We start from the raw sequence: 14,855 nt of genomic DNA, 5'->3' as shown, positions 1-14,855 counted from the left end.
CAACATTCGGCCCACAGATGCTAAGACAGAGGCTATCAGGAACGCGCCCAGGCCACAGAACGTCATGGAACTGTGGTCGTTCCTGGGACTCCTCAACTATGTTGGTAACTTCCTACTGGGGTTAAGCACCCTCTTAGAGCCCCTACATGTGTTATTGCGCAAAGGTGAGAACTGGGTATGGGGAAAAAAAACAAGTCATTGCTTTTGAGAAAGTCAGAAACATTTTATGCTCCAACAAGCTGCTTGTATTGTAAAAGACTTGTGCTAGCACGTGATGCATCGTCGTATGGAGTCGGGTGTGTATTACAACAAGCTAACGTTGCGGGGAAGTTGCAACCTGTTGCCTATGCTTCCAGGAGCTTGTCGAAGGCCGAGAGGGCCTACAGCATGATTGAGAAAGAGGCATTAGCGTGTGTGTTCAGGGTAAATAAAATGCATCAGTACCTGTTTGGCCTCAAATTTGAGCTGGAAACCGATCACAAGCCCCTCACATCCCTGTTCACTGAAAACAAGGGGATAAATACGAATGCCTCAGCCCGCATTCAAAGGTGGGCACTCGCGCTATCAACGTATAACTATAACACCTGCCACAGGCCAGGCACCAAGAACTGTGCGGATGCTCTCAGTCGACTACCATTGCCCACCACGGGGGTGGAAATGGCGCAGCCTGCAAACTTGTTGATGGTGGCGCAGCCCGCAGACTTGTTGATGGTCATGGAAGCGTTTGAAAATGATAAATCACCTGTCACGGCCCGCCAGATTAGGACTTGGACCAGACAAGATCCTCTGTTGTCCCGAGTAAAAAACTGTGTAATGCATGGGAGCTGGGCCAGCATCCCCGTTGAAATGCAAGAGCCAATCAAGCCGTTCCAGTGGCGAAAGGACGAGCTGTCCATTCAGGCAGACTGCCTGTAGTGGGGTAACCGCGTAGTGCTACCAAAAATGGGCAGGGAAACGTTCATCTCGGATCTCCATAGCACACACCCGGGTATAGTAATAATGAAAGCGATAGCCAGATCCCACGTGTGGTGGCCCGGTATCGACTCTGACTTAGAGTCCTGTGTATGGCAATGCCGCGTGTGTGCTCAGTTGAGCAACACGCCCAGAGAGGCACCACTAAGTTTGTGGTCCTGGCCCTCCAGACCATGGTCGAGGATCCATATCGACTCTGCGGGCCCATTTCTCGGTAAAATATTCCTGGTGGTGATGGCGGATGCTTTTTCAAAATGGATTGAATGTGAAATAATGTCGGGAAGCACCGCCACCGCCACCATTGAAAGCCTGAGGGCCATGTTTGCCACCCACGGCCTGCCTGACATACTGGTCAGTGACAATGGGCCATGCTTCACCAGTGCCGAATTTAAAGAATTCATGACCCCCAATGGGATCAAACATGTCACCTCGGCCCGTTAAAACCAGCCTCCAATGGGCAGGTAGAGCGGGCAGTACAAACCATCAAACAGAGCCTTAAACGAGTCACAGAAGGCTTACTCCAAACCCGCCTGTCCAGAGTACTGCTCAGCTACCGCACGAGAGCCCACTCGCTCACAGGGGTGCGCCCGGCTGAGCTACTCATGAAAAGGACACTTAAAACCAGACTCTCACTGGTTCACCCCAACTCGTATGATCAGGTAGAGAGCAGGCGGCAGCAACAAAATGTCAACTATGGTCGCGCCACTGTGTCACGGGAAATTGATCTGAATGACCCTGTGTATGTGCTAAACTATGGACATGGTCCCAGTGGATCGCGGGTACGGTGATAGCTCAAGAAGGGAATAGGGTGTTTGTAGTCAAACTGGACAATGGACAAATTTGTAGAAAGTACCTGGACCAAACGAGGCTGCAGTTCACAGACTGCCCTGAACAACCCACAGCAGATACCACCTTTTTCGAGCCCACAACACACACCCAAAGGATCAATGACACCACGTCGGACCAGGAAATCAAACCCATCACACCCAACAGCCCAGCAAGGCCAGGCTCACCTAGCAGCCCTACAGGGCCAACAACATGCCAGCCCAGCGAGGGCACAGCCAACACACCAGAACAGACATTTGTACCGAGGCGGTCCATCGTGGAAAGAAAGGCTCCAGACCGCCTCACCTTGTAAATATTTTTCACTTTGACTTTGGAGGGGGGAGTGATATTGTGTATCTGTAAAGCATGCACTTCCATGTTCCGCCACCAGGGAGCTCATCCCCTAAAGTCCCAAGGGATCCCAGCATCCCTTGGGAGCACGGTATATAAGCCGGCCCCTAAGGCCTGTTCCTCAATCTTGAGTGTCTTATTAAAGACTGAGGTCACTGTTACTTTAACCTCCCTGTGTGCAGCCTCATCTGTGTTAGGAACACAAAAAAAACTGTATACAATATTCCAGGTGAGGCCTCACCAAGGCCCTGTACAACTGCAGTAAGACCTCCCTGCTCCTATACTCAAATCCTCTCGCGATCACAGGTAGAGTATCAGAGGACGCGCTTCTGGAGGTATTTCCTTGGAAATGAAGATCCAGGAGGTTGCAGAATCGATTGCATGGCAGAAAATTGGTGGCAAAGTTGGAGGTCACCATAAGATCCAGAAATGGCAGAGAAATGTACTTCAGCCCTGGAGAGTGAATCTCTAGCCAGGAATCAGACTGTGGCTGAAGCGGAAAAACCACTAGAACCAGTAGGCCAGTCAGAGGCTCAACAGGTAATGGCAGTGGTGGGGGATGGGCTGTTAGCTGAACAAAGTTACTTTAAAATTTAAGCAACTGAACAGTAGATCAGCAGATGGTATACAAGGCTGGAATTTGCAATGGCTTACCGCCTGGTTTCTGGGTGGTAATGGCTTTTGTGGGTGGTAATCAGGTAAGCAAGAAACTCCTTATCTGAGTTACGCTGGCGGTTTCAAGGAACCGCTAGGGAGCGGACCGCCAGCGTGCACCATTCTGAGATCGCCTTGGTGCGATATTTGGGTCAGCGGTGACCCGTAGCTAACACCCATGAGGATCAGTAGAGCTGGGCAGTAGGTGACTAGCTCTCCAAGAAAAAGGTTAGTGATTGCTTTTTTACTAATTATTTTCAATATCTGTTGTGGTTATTTAGTTTAAAAGTGTCTTGGGAATGTTTTTTTTATTTTTTAGGTGATGTTTTTTGAAAAAATGTTTAAATTGTTTTTCTGCTGTTAGGCCCAACCCGCAGCCTCGAGATAAATTTTTATTCATTTTTTAATTTATCACCCATTTTACTTAGGAACTGCCCATTGGACCCTAAATTGCACTTTTTTTGCCCAGAATGGGTATGCAAGGCCCATGTTTTTCGCGATTTTTTATTTTTGGGGGGCAGGGGGGGTGGAATTTTCACCAGCGATAATCTTCGCAGTCTTTTGGGCGGCAATCGGGCACTGGCGGACTGATAGGAAATTTTATCCCACAGGGTCTTTCCTTCTGTCCATCTCCTAACTTTAACTCAACTTCAGAAACCAATTTGCCTCAACCCTTTGATCAGCTTTGCTCCCTGTGCAAACAAGCAAAGTTATGTCAAGAACACATTACAATCAAAATCTACAATGGCTTTACAGAATATATATATGAATGTACACTTCTGGGAATTCAGTAGAAAAATAAATAAACAAATCTGAAGTCACCAAGCCTGGAGTGTTGGGTGTCACTTTCAACAACTGATTCACTTTCATTACACCCAACGCTGTAGGAAACATTACAGTCAATCGTGGTTCTCTGTACATAAAAGCACTATAAACAATGTTTTTTTCAACAGTAAGATGGACTGCCAACAGAATAAAATCACAGCAGCTTCCCCCAAGAAACTGCTGACCATTTGTTCTGATCACCTTTCCTAATCTATAAGCTACACAAAATAAATCACATCAGAACATACTACAGTCTAGTCTTGATTTCTGCTGTGCCAAATCTATCCCATTTATACTGAAAGCTCAGATTAGGCAACATTGGGAATCTGTGGATGCGCAAGATTCTTAATAGAAAAACACATTTTTGATTTTATTGCTACTGCACTGACATTGTTCGTGACACAGTTGGTGCATTGCCAATCTGGACATCCCCAGTGTGCAAACAAGCAATGTGGAAATGATAATGCTGTCTTTAGAGGCATGCAAAGACGTCTGCTCGCCAGATAACAGAATGGCAGACCCAACCTTTGTGTTGTTAGTGTGTGCTGATTATATTTGCCAGCAGTTTCAGTTGGAAAAATGGAGTGAATCCCAAAGCTCAGGAAGGTTTTGGTGTCTCTGACAGAAAAGGCACTGGATGGCTAATACTAGAGGCTAGTCTAGAATGCTGCTCTTGCTATTGTTGATAACTCGATAATATCAAGGGATTATTATAAAGAAAATGTTCAAAATTGAAAGAATCTCCTCAGTTTAAAGATCCAAATTAATTTCTTGTCCACTGCATCAGTAATAGATCAATTGTGCTGTATAACATTCCCATGCTACAAATACAATATGTGCATAGCCCTCTGAAGCAATTTCTGTCTCAAACACTAATAGGTTCAAAGGAAATTAGGCTGATTTTACATTTCCTAGCAGTATAATAATTTAATGTTGCATCAGTCACACTAGACAATGGCCAAGTTCACACAGAAATAACCTTAGTGATCTATCTGTCCCTTTTATACCGGAGATACATGGTTAAAACATGGCTGCCTTAATTATACGGGGATCAATGCATGCTGTCCCTTACACTCTTCACTCTCCCAAAAGAGTTGCACCCACCGGCAACCTCCTCATCTCACTGCTCAGCTCTGACTAATTTCATCTTAGTACAGTGCTGTCAAACAGCCCTCCTGTCTCTGTGGCTTTAATCGATTAGCTCAACATCTCTATAATGTATCACCAGCTGCCAGAGAAGAAACTGAGCCTCTGAAGGATTTCAGCTAACAGACAGTTTAATTACCAGTATCTCAAAGACTTTTAACTCAGACATAGCAGCAAATTATTAAAATATTTGTTGTCAGTCTAACTGCTTTTATAACAGGGGATGAAAAAGAAGCAGTGATCCTTTTTAAATCTAACAAATTATTTTATATATTCAATGTCAAAACAGTCAGAAAAGATTATTTGCCTGCTTTTGCCAGTTTTTTGTCCTGATATTTAAATTTTTGAATTGTCTTCTTTATCCAACTATTAGCACAGGCTGATTTCTGTGTATTATTTTGCAATTTCAGTAAACTCATAAATGGTGCTATTAAACTGTAATGCCTACAAGAATGCTATGCAACTGCCATCATGGAATAACATACCATTTGTTGTGAAAATAAACAGGGAAAAATATGGAACTTTCAAGATCACAATTTCAGACCCTACAGCTCTAAGAATACATGTATACAAATTACAATAATAGTTTGTCAACTTTTTTGTCAATATAAATTATTTCAATGTTTGTATCTGCAGAGTGATTAGAAGTCAGTTGTGGCTTCACCTTTAACGTTGCTCCCTTCCTTCCCCTCAAAATGGGAGTGTTAACAGATTTCCCACAAGGGATGCAAGCAGAAAGAGTTTGTACCCTTTCTTTTACTACTCACACAAAATTAGAGTGAGCAGCTGAATTAAATGTTAGCTGAAAAATGTGAGGTGTATACCCCGTATAAGCTTTGTCAAATAGCCTGATAGATGAAGCAACCCTGATGAATATCACAGAAAATTTGCAGAAATAACTAGCAATGAGGAAGCTGGCCAACAACTAGTATGGGCCAAAGGACCAGACCAGCAACATCCAGGCAACCACTTGGTTGACCAGTTGAATGAGGCAAGTAATGTAAGGAGTTAGGGGACAGTCAAGGCCCTGATGCTATTTCATCCTTATAAATAATTAATGTCTGGGAGTTTGTGTGTGAGTCATTATCTACACATTATTCAATCTCATGCCTGAAGGTTTACTTCTTCTAAGCATTTAATTAATGTTAATATTTTTTTGTAAATGTTATGGGTTGTTGAATCTTATTCACAATCAATGACAGCTCAAAACTAAGGCTCTCCTCTTCAGGTTCCAAGCATATCAGGATAAAAGTTGGCACTTTTATCAGGAAAGTGCATGTGAAGCTTCATATAAATTCACATCTTAGAAATAATGCTCTGCAAGGTCATTTTAACATAATGTATTGCTGTCTAATAGAATTCTCATTATTTGGCTCAGTTCTGGGACCTTAATGCTTCAGATTCTGATCTCAGACCCAGATTGGTGGCAGCATGATAACTACAGTGCTAGTCAAATAGACTGATACCCCTTTTGGCCACTCCTTTTCATGAACAAAATACATCAATTAAAAATGATTAGTAGTGGAGAGGAACTTATATTTTCAAGAATGCTGGGGTCTGAAGACAGTGGTAATGCTAATGCTAATATACAAGGGACCATACAATATAATGGGCTAGAATTTGCTGCAGCGGGGGATCTCATGGTGACCCCCATCAGTTGGAGTTTTTTCCTCACCCTTCAGGTCGAAAAATTTTGCAGTTGCAAATTACTGGAAGTGCAAGTTGATGACAGCACGGCGAGGTCAACGGGGCATCTGCGACCTTGATGAATGACGAAACCAATAGTCTATCTTCTTAACCAATGAGATTTAAAGATAGAGAAAGAAATAGAGCAAATGACGGAGAAGGAAATAGGGTGAATTATAGTCAAATTAGATACTGAAATAGAGGGGAGGAAAGATTGGATTAAGAGCAAGCAAAAAAACATAAAGGAAAAGAAAGAAAAAAATTAAATTTTACGTTTAAAAAAAACTCCAGGAACAATTTACCTGCAGGAGTAAGACTTCACAGTTTCAAATGTTCCCTTTCTGGGCCTCCACGGTTGAGTGACATTATAGGGGCATAAATTTCATAATTAAAAGGGTCCCTACGATGTGAAATAACAGTCATAAGATTCTGCGAGTTTCATTCGTATTTACGGCGTAAATCCAGCAATTTCTTGAAGCTCGTAGGGAGGATGATGGCGAAGGCTTAGGGCGGAGCAATTTGTTATAGATTTTTTATAATTTGTTATTGACCTCGCCAGATGTGCCAAGGCCAGCTAATTCTAATAATTTACAAGTGCTCCTTGCACAAGGAACTTAATGCAAGGGGTCTGCTGAATCTGGAGCATGAAGGGAGCAGACTCTTTAAGATGACTCAATAATAGTCACACAAGTTTGCAGCTATTATCAACTCTTGTCCCAGCAATATTTGTAAGTGAAATTGGAAGAACAGGCAATGTAATGTGGAAGCACAAACTGGCGTAGTGGGAATTTTAACTTCCTCCAACTGGCAGAAACAAAAACAGTAATATTTATATAGCAGGGCGCAACAGGGATTAAAATCCAAGTGTTGAATTACCGCTGTTTCATTACCCCATGGCCACTTTTTCTTGAACGGTTGAGGCAACCACTTGATTCAGGAGGGAGCCTCGTAAATACATTAAATCAGGATGTTATGATGTACATAGGATCCTGAAATAAAAACAGAAAATGCTGGAAATATCAGTGGGTCAGGCAATAGCTGTGGAGAGAAAAAGAGTAATGTTTCAGGTCGATGACCCTTCGTCAGAACTGCCGAATGTTTGAAAAGAAGATTCTTAAGGAGCACTGAAAGGGGCAGGTGGTAGAAAGAACAAAATGGAAGGCCTGTGATAGGGCGGAAGACAGGAGAGATTAGAGGCAAAAGGGATGAAGGGCCAACTTGAAATGGTAATGGCAGAAGTTAGAAAAAGGTTAGTCTAGATAGGGTATGAATGGCGGAATAATTACCAGCTGCCATTGGAGACAGAATTTTTTTTTACATAAGATTGGGGTGGGCGGGGAGGGAGCCAAATATAGGCTCTGAGCTATGAGCCAAATAGGACCTTGAAGCTATTTTAACAAACTACTGGGCGGAGGATCCACCATGGAAGACTTACCTGAGTGCCAGCTGGGTGGGCCACACGATTTTCGCCGCCTGGAACCCAGGTATGTCTTCCATGGTGATGCTGCGCCCAGCAGTCTGTTAAAATAGTTTCAGGTGGGTGCCTCAACCACCCAATAAAAGATAGCATTAAAATGGGGTAATGAAAGAGAGTTAATTCTACCGCTTGCACACTAATTTCGACATCGGTGTTAATTAGGCACGACCGTTAAATTGGACCGGGCCTTTTGCAGCAGTGCCCAGGCAGTAGGCCTGTCTGTTACGTTAGCAGACCACGCGGGAATTAAAATTCCCCCTAGTATATGGGCAAATGGTAAAACCAGCGCTGTCATGACTCCGTTGATAGCTGGTGAAATGGACATTGTGCTGCATGAAGAAGGGAAAAGGAAGCTTGCCCTCTTTGTCACATACATACAACTTCCCCAGAGGTCAGCAGTGCCCATGCCTGTCAGACTGAGCACTGTCTACAGTAACTGCACAAACTAGAAGCAGCTGCAGGAGAAAATGGCACAGTTCAAGAAATCTGGCAAGCTAAGACCAAGCAACAGTACCAGATGCCATATACCAAGTGAATGGCACATGCCACAAGTGTTGCCAGTCAACCTATTCTAGGTGTATTGCTTGCCCATGCCGAGCCTTCACACAATCTCACAGCTCTTTTATTGCATCCCATGTATATTCAAATCTCAGGAGTGTCAGGATGCAATAGACAAAGAACTTGCATTTGCCTACCACAACCTCAGGATGTCCCATAGTGCTTCCCAGTCAATGAAGACATTTTGGAAGTGTACTTGCTATAGGTAATGTGGCAGCCAATTGTATACAGTAATGTTCCACAAAGAGTAATGAGATTAATGACCAAATAGTGGCCTAGAAATTGGATCACACTCGAATTGGGGCGCTGGATGCTTCTAAAGAGGCCGATGGCAGGACCATATGAAATTGTTCTGCCAGTCTCATTTCATTATTACTGCAAATCCCAGAGGCAACTTGCCAGTCCCAGTATTCACCAAGATTGTAAGGAGAGTCTGGGGACATGGAGGGAGACAATTGGGAGGGGGTGACTGCTGGACGTCAGCGGTGCCACAGTAAATTAAGTAAAGGCCTATTGGTTTCACTGTCAAGCACCTGAGAATACTGAGCTCAGCAAGCACGTTGCATGCTGCAGTCAGTCACAAGCAAATTTTGCAAAGGAGGCCTCAAACAGGCATTAGGCTCCATTTTTGCAAATGCACCTAACTGCTTCAGGCATGCATCCTGGGCGTCTATGCAGGAGCCTTCACCAATATGATGGGTGGTGCACTTATGGTGTGGAATGAGCATACACACGCCGCTCATCATATTGGACCCATAGGTACCCCTACAGGCTCAGCATAATCCAATTTTGAGGCCAATCTAAATTTGGTTATTTTGGTTGTGGGATAAATATTTGCCAGGACACCTGGGGAATGCCCTGGTCGAGTCATAATGTGGCACAAATTGGTGATTTCACTCTCAGTAGCTTGTGTAGGAAATATAAATACAAGTACTGGCTGTACTTTGGAGGTTGGAGCTAAAGCATATTGTTTGAGCACAATGTAGGAAGCTTTACTCTGCATCTAACTCATGGAATATCTGTCCTGAAAGTGCTTGATTTGAATATTGGGAGCTAAATATAGAAGATCTCCATTCCACAATAGTACCATACCTTAACAAGCATAAAAGTCTTCCAAAAATACAAGTTAAAAAAAGAAAATTAATGTAACAAATAGTGTTCACATAAAACCCTAACTATATAATGGTATTTACTACTGTAGTCTTCTATAAAGTGAACCGATGGAGCAACTTGAGGCTTATTTTCCTTTGACCCTTTTACATGTGCCTTTTCTGAGGACATCACAATATAAACTGCATAAGTGGTCATTTTAAACAAGGGGAAGAAGCATAAAAAAAGGTAAACTAATAACATTGAAAGGTGTCTAGATCTGATGAAATGAGTCTAATGTGAAGAGCAGTACATGGTTATTAGCAGCTGTAAGCTTGATAAATGTTATTTGTTCATCTAGTTAAAAAGAGTCTCTAGAATAAGCACATTAAAGCTAAAACTGCACAGGAAAGGAAGCACAATTACCATTTTATTGCTGGCAAATTGGAACCAAACTTTGCCTGTATTTCAATTACATGGAGTTACCACAGAAATAATCAGTCTGCTATAGGTTCAATCATGAAGACAGTGACTAGAAAATACTGATTAGAAGCTATCTGCAAGTAACCAATTTCATCCAGTTTCAAAAAATTAACAGTTACTTTATATTTAAAAGCTTCTGTAACCAAATTAACTAAAACAAATATAGAAATCATATACAATAACAGGACATTGGGCCAAAAATCGCAGTCTATACGACCGCGTACGATATGCGCACGCACCCTTAGGGCCCCCGAAAGTGCCAGTTCTTGACACGCGATGCGCATGCGCCAAAAGCCGGCACTTGCAAACTGTTAAAATGTCTTATTTATTTTAAATGTTTGTGTTTTTGGGGATATCCCCATTCATAGAAATGGTGATCTCCAGATCACCATTACTGTGAATGGGGATATGCCATTTTCATTGGTTGGTCCGGCCCACGTGATCCCAGGCTGCACTTACGCTCCTGGAATACATGGGACGCTACACTGGACTGCACAGCTAGGCCTCGGAACACAAGTCTAAATTCCTCCGGGACCAACAGGTACTTTCGTTAAAAATATTTCTGTCGGAGGTATCTGCTTCCAACCGCAATTTCTGGGCTTGTTTTACAATGTTATTCAGTCTGAAGGTTAACATGTCAATCACAGCATGTTATATTACCTGTTTCTAGGGAATGGTTAACAAGTTTAATATTAAAAAGTAAATTCCAGATATATGCTATCCTAACACAAGGAATGGAATTTTCTTTATCTTTGCGGGTCACAAGCCTGTTGCTGGCTCCATTCCGCTCCACAGAATTATTTAATGTCATTCCCAGGCCTATTTTGCCTGGCCTGCGCGTTATCCGGCCCAATTAAATAGTGTGGGTTGGTGATGTCATTCAGCTGGGATCTTTAAAGGGGCCATGGCCACATTACATTTGAAGGTAAATGTAACATAGTGCTTTCAGTGCACTACAGCATTGGAATGCTGCAAACACTTTGACAATGACTGCACTGAGGCAGAGGGCTGCATCCAGGTTCTCCAATGACTCCCACCATATGCTTATGGAGGGAGTCAGAGCACATAGGGAGGTCCGCTTCCCTTCCAATTGGCGGAAGAGACCCCCCCCCCAGGAGACCAGGACAACCTGGTTTGAGATGGCAGAAGAGGTCACCAGCAGGGATGTGGGTGCAGTGCTGCGCCGCAGACGTTTCAATTATCTCTTTAGATCAGGAAATGCGCGTACAAAGCCATACTCAACTTCATCCTGCTATGCCTTTCATCACATCTGTTCACACTGCCTTCCCAACTCTACTCCTGCACATCCTTGCTCACACCAGCATACCTTACACGGCCACCCTCTCTCTTTATCTACATTATCACATCTCCATCTTACTAGCCACCCCTCACACTCACCCTCATTCTACAACAACAAAAACTTGTATTTATATAGCGCCTTTAACATAGTGAAACGTCCCAAGGAACTTCACAGGAGTATTATGGGATAAAAAATTTGACATCGAGCCACGTAAGAAGAAGTCAGGGCAGATGAAGAGATAGGTTTTAAGAAGCATCTTGAAGGAGGAAAGAGAGGTAGAGAAGCAGAGAGGTTTAGGCAGATAATTCCAGAGTTTAGGGCCGAGGCAACAGAAGGCACGGCCACCAATGGTTGAGCGATTATCATCAGGGATGCTCAAGAGGGCAGAATTAGAGGAGCGCAGACATCTCAGGGGGTTGTGGGGTTGGAGGAGATTACAGAGATAGGGAGGGGCGAGGCCATGTCAGATTTGAAAACAAGGATGAGAATTTTGAAATCGAGGTGTTGCTTAACCGGGAGCCAATGCAGGTCAGCGAGCACAGGGGTGATGGGTGAGTGGGACTTGATGCGAGTTAGGACACAGGCAGCCCAGTTTTGGATCATCTCTAGTTTATGTAGGGTATAATGTGGAAGGCCAGCCAGGAGTACGTTGGAATAATCAAGTCTAGAGGTAACAAAGGTATGGATGAGGGCTTCAGCAGAGGATGAGCTGAAGCAAGGGCAGAGATGAGTGATGTTACGGAAGTGGAAATAGGCGGTCTTAGTTATGCTGCGGATGTGTGGTCGAAAGCTCATTTCACCAAGGTTGCCAACAGTCTGGTTCAGCCTCAGACAGAAATTGGGGAAAGGGATGGAGTCAGTAGTTAGGGAATGGAGTTTGTGGTGGGGGCTGAAAACAATGGCTACGGTTTTCCCAATATTCAATTGGAGAAAATTTCTGTCAGACAAGCAGTCTGACAATTTAAAGACTGTGGAGGGGTCAAGAGAAGTGGTAGTGAGGTAGAGCTGGGTGCCATCAGCGTACATGTGGAAACTGATGCTGTGTTTTCGGATAATGTCGCCAAGGGGCAACATGTAGATGAGAAATAAGAGGGGGCCAAGGATAGATCGTGGGGGAGACCAGAGGTAACAAGCGGGGGTGGGAAGAGAAGCCATTGCAAGTTATTCTTTGGCTATGATTGGATAAATAAGAATGGAACCAGGCGAGTGGCTGGACGATGGTGGAGAGGCATTGGAGAAGGATAGAGTGGTCAACCATGTCAAAGGCTGCAGACAAGTCAAGAAGGATGAGGAGGGACAGTTTGCCTTTGTCACAGTCACAAAGGACTTAGGAGAGGAGAAGAAAAGGAAGTTGGATATGGAGCGGTAGTTTGCAAGGACTGAGGGGTCAAGAGTTGGTTTTTTGAGGAGAGGGGTAATGACGGCAGATTTGAGGGAGTGGGGGACAGTACCTGAGGAGAGAGAAGCGTTAACAATGTCAGCTAACATGGGAGCCAGTAAAGGAAGCTGGGTGGTCAGCAGTTTCGTGGGAATAGGGTCAAGGGAGCAGGAAGTGGGTCTGATGGACAGGATGAGCTCGGAAAGGTTATGAGAGGAGATCGGCGAGAAACTGAAGAAAGATGTGAGGTCAGATCTAGGACGGGGAATCCTGAGTGGAAGTTTTCCCCGGAAGGCTAAAGAAAGGAAGGAAAGAAGCAGCCGAAAGGATGGTCTCAATCTTAGAGGCAAAGAAGTCCATCAGCTCCTCACCGTTGCTGTCGGAGATGAGGGTGTAGACTGGGGAGAGGAGTTTAAAAAGGTGGTTAGCAGTGGAGAATAGAAGCCGGGGTTTATCTTTACATTCCAGAATGATTCTGAAATAGTGAGCAATTTTGGCATGAGAGTAGAACCCAATAATGCTTTATGTGGTCTAGCCAGATCTGGCGGTGAATGGCTTAACCAGTTGTCCACCGTATCCGTTCAAGTCTGTGTCCCTTGGACTTAAGGGAGCGAAGATCAGGGCTGTACCAGGGAGAGAAAGAGTAATTGTTTTAAAGGGACTAGGGCATCAAAGTGGTGAAGGTTTGGTCAAGCAAATCCTAGTGCAATCATACCAACTAACAACACACAAGGAGACCACTTGGCTTTAGCACCCCATTGCATCATAATCTCCTTCTAAAGATCTAATCCATCCATTCCTTGCACTCATTCCATCACTCTAACTCAACCTTATCTTCTTTCCCTCCTTACAGGAAAAGAGAGCCCAAAATAAGAGGGAGAGGAGTAGAACCAGCAGTGGCCCTCCATCATTTGCAAACCTTATAACAGCAGAGGAGGCTGCTTCAGAAATATCTGGAGTCGCCGAGTAGCTGGAGATGGGAGACGGAGAGAAGGGGACATCGCAGCAACCTGGTGACAAAATTACATATCATATATCAGACACTCATATGAGGACTGATGTTAGTAGCCTATGAATGGTCATCATGTGCATAATGGTATCTGTACGCATTCTTCATATGACATATCTAACACATCTCTGCACTCTCCCACAGGTCCATCAAGAGTCACCCTCCCCCCACTGTCCAGGAGGAAGAGGAAGACATCTCCTCAGACATGTCACGAGACATGAGCACACCCAGCACCAGCGCAGAGACGCACACTTCAGTGGGTCCCACACGAGAAAGAATAGTGTTGTCACCTGGTGTCTCATAACTCACAACTGAGCAAGAGCAGATGGTAGAGACAGGGACAGCAGTGGAGAGTCCTCACAGAAGCGTGTAGGATACTCCTTGCTCTGCTCAGCTGCATGCAGACGCTTATCCTCGGGGGCCATTCGAAAGAGGGCGATCCTGGAGGTACAGAAGGAAGTGCACAGGGCTCCGACAGGTTTTGGGAGCGCGATGTCTGCAAATGTTTAGAGAACGAAGCAGTCCATCTCCAACATGAGCACCACTGTGTTGCAGGCGATGACGACTGTAAGCTCATCCATGGATAGGATGGCCACCTACATGGAGCAGCAAATGCGTCACTCATAGGAGCACATGGTCTCTATGGAGAATAGATAGCTATCTATGGAGGATGGATGGCTATGTATGGAGAATAGATAGAATAGGCTCATACACCGCGTCTCCAGGAGGGATGTCAGCGCAGACATGGGTGCTCTCCAGCTCCTTGGCAGCAGGGAAGTAAGCAGGCTGCCTCTACCTCTGCTAAAGCCACAGGGCTACCACCTCATTGAAGCACATGGAAGAGAAAAATGACACACAAGTAGATTCACAAGGATAGCCACATGGGTGTATTATCCAATGTTTATGTAATGTTTCCATTAATGTGCTGTCAAACATAAAAATCTTTATTTTCACCACTTTTCCGTCTTGGACACATTTGTGTGCACCTTTGGAAGTGGCTTAGTGAGTTGTAGTGAATGGTGAGACATCACAGTACTTCCAGCAATGGTCATGAGTGTGAAAGGACTGGCTTGGTCATTGCATGGATGCTTTATGGGAGTGG

At 44.3% G+C, this 14,855-nt stretch overlaps 1 protein-coding gene and 1 long non-coding RNA gene across 2 annotated transcripts in view; one reads left to right on the top strand and one right to left on the bottom strand.

The window, feature by feature from the left end:
* Nucleotides 1–14,855, bottom strand: part of LOC139263260 (neuronal PAS domain-containing protein 3) — a 1,415,846-nt gene that overhangs the window by 825,746 nt on the left and 575,245 nt on the right. The gene's annotated exons all lie outside the window — the stretch shown is intronic.
* The window catches only part of LOC139263261 (uncharacterized), a 75,034-nt gene continuing 70,717 nt past the window's right edge, over nt 10,539–14,855 (top strand). Inside the window, exon 1 of the long non-coding RNA XR_011593077.1 lies at nt 10,539–10,607. This is a non-coding gene — a long non-coding RNA (uncharacterized lncRNA). The remainder of the gene's footprint in view (nt 10,608–14,855) is intronic.

The sequence above is a fragment of the Pristiophorus japonicus genome, chromosome 4, assembly GCF_044704955.1.
Source record: "Pristiophorus japonicus isolate sPriJap1 chromosome 4, sPriJap1.hap1, whole genome shotgun sequence".
NCBI lineage: Eukaryota > Metazoa > Chordata > Chondrichthyes > Pristiophoridae > Pristiophorus > Pristiophorus japonicus.
This window is presented reverse-complemented; position numbering and strand designations above follow the sequence as displayed.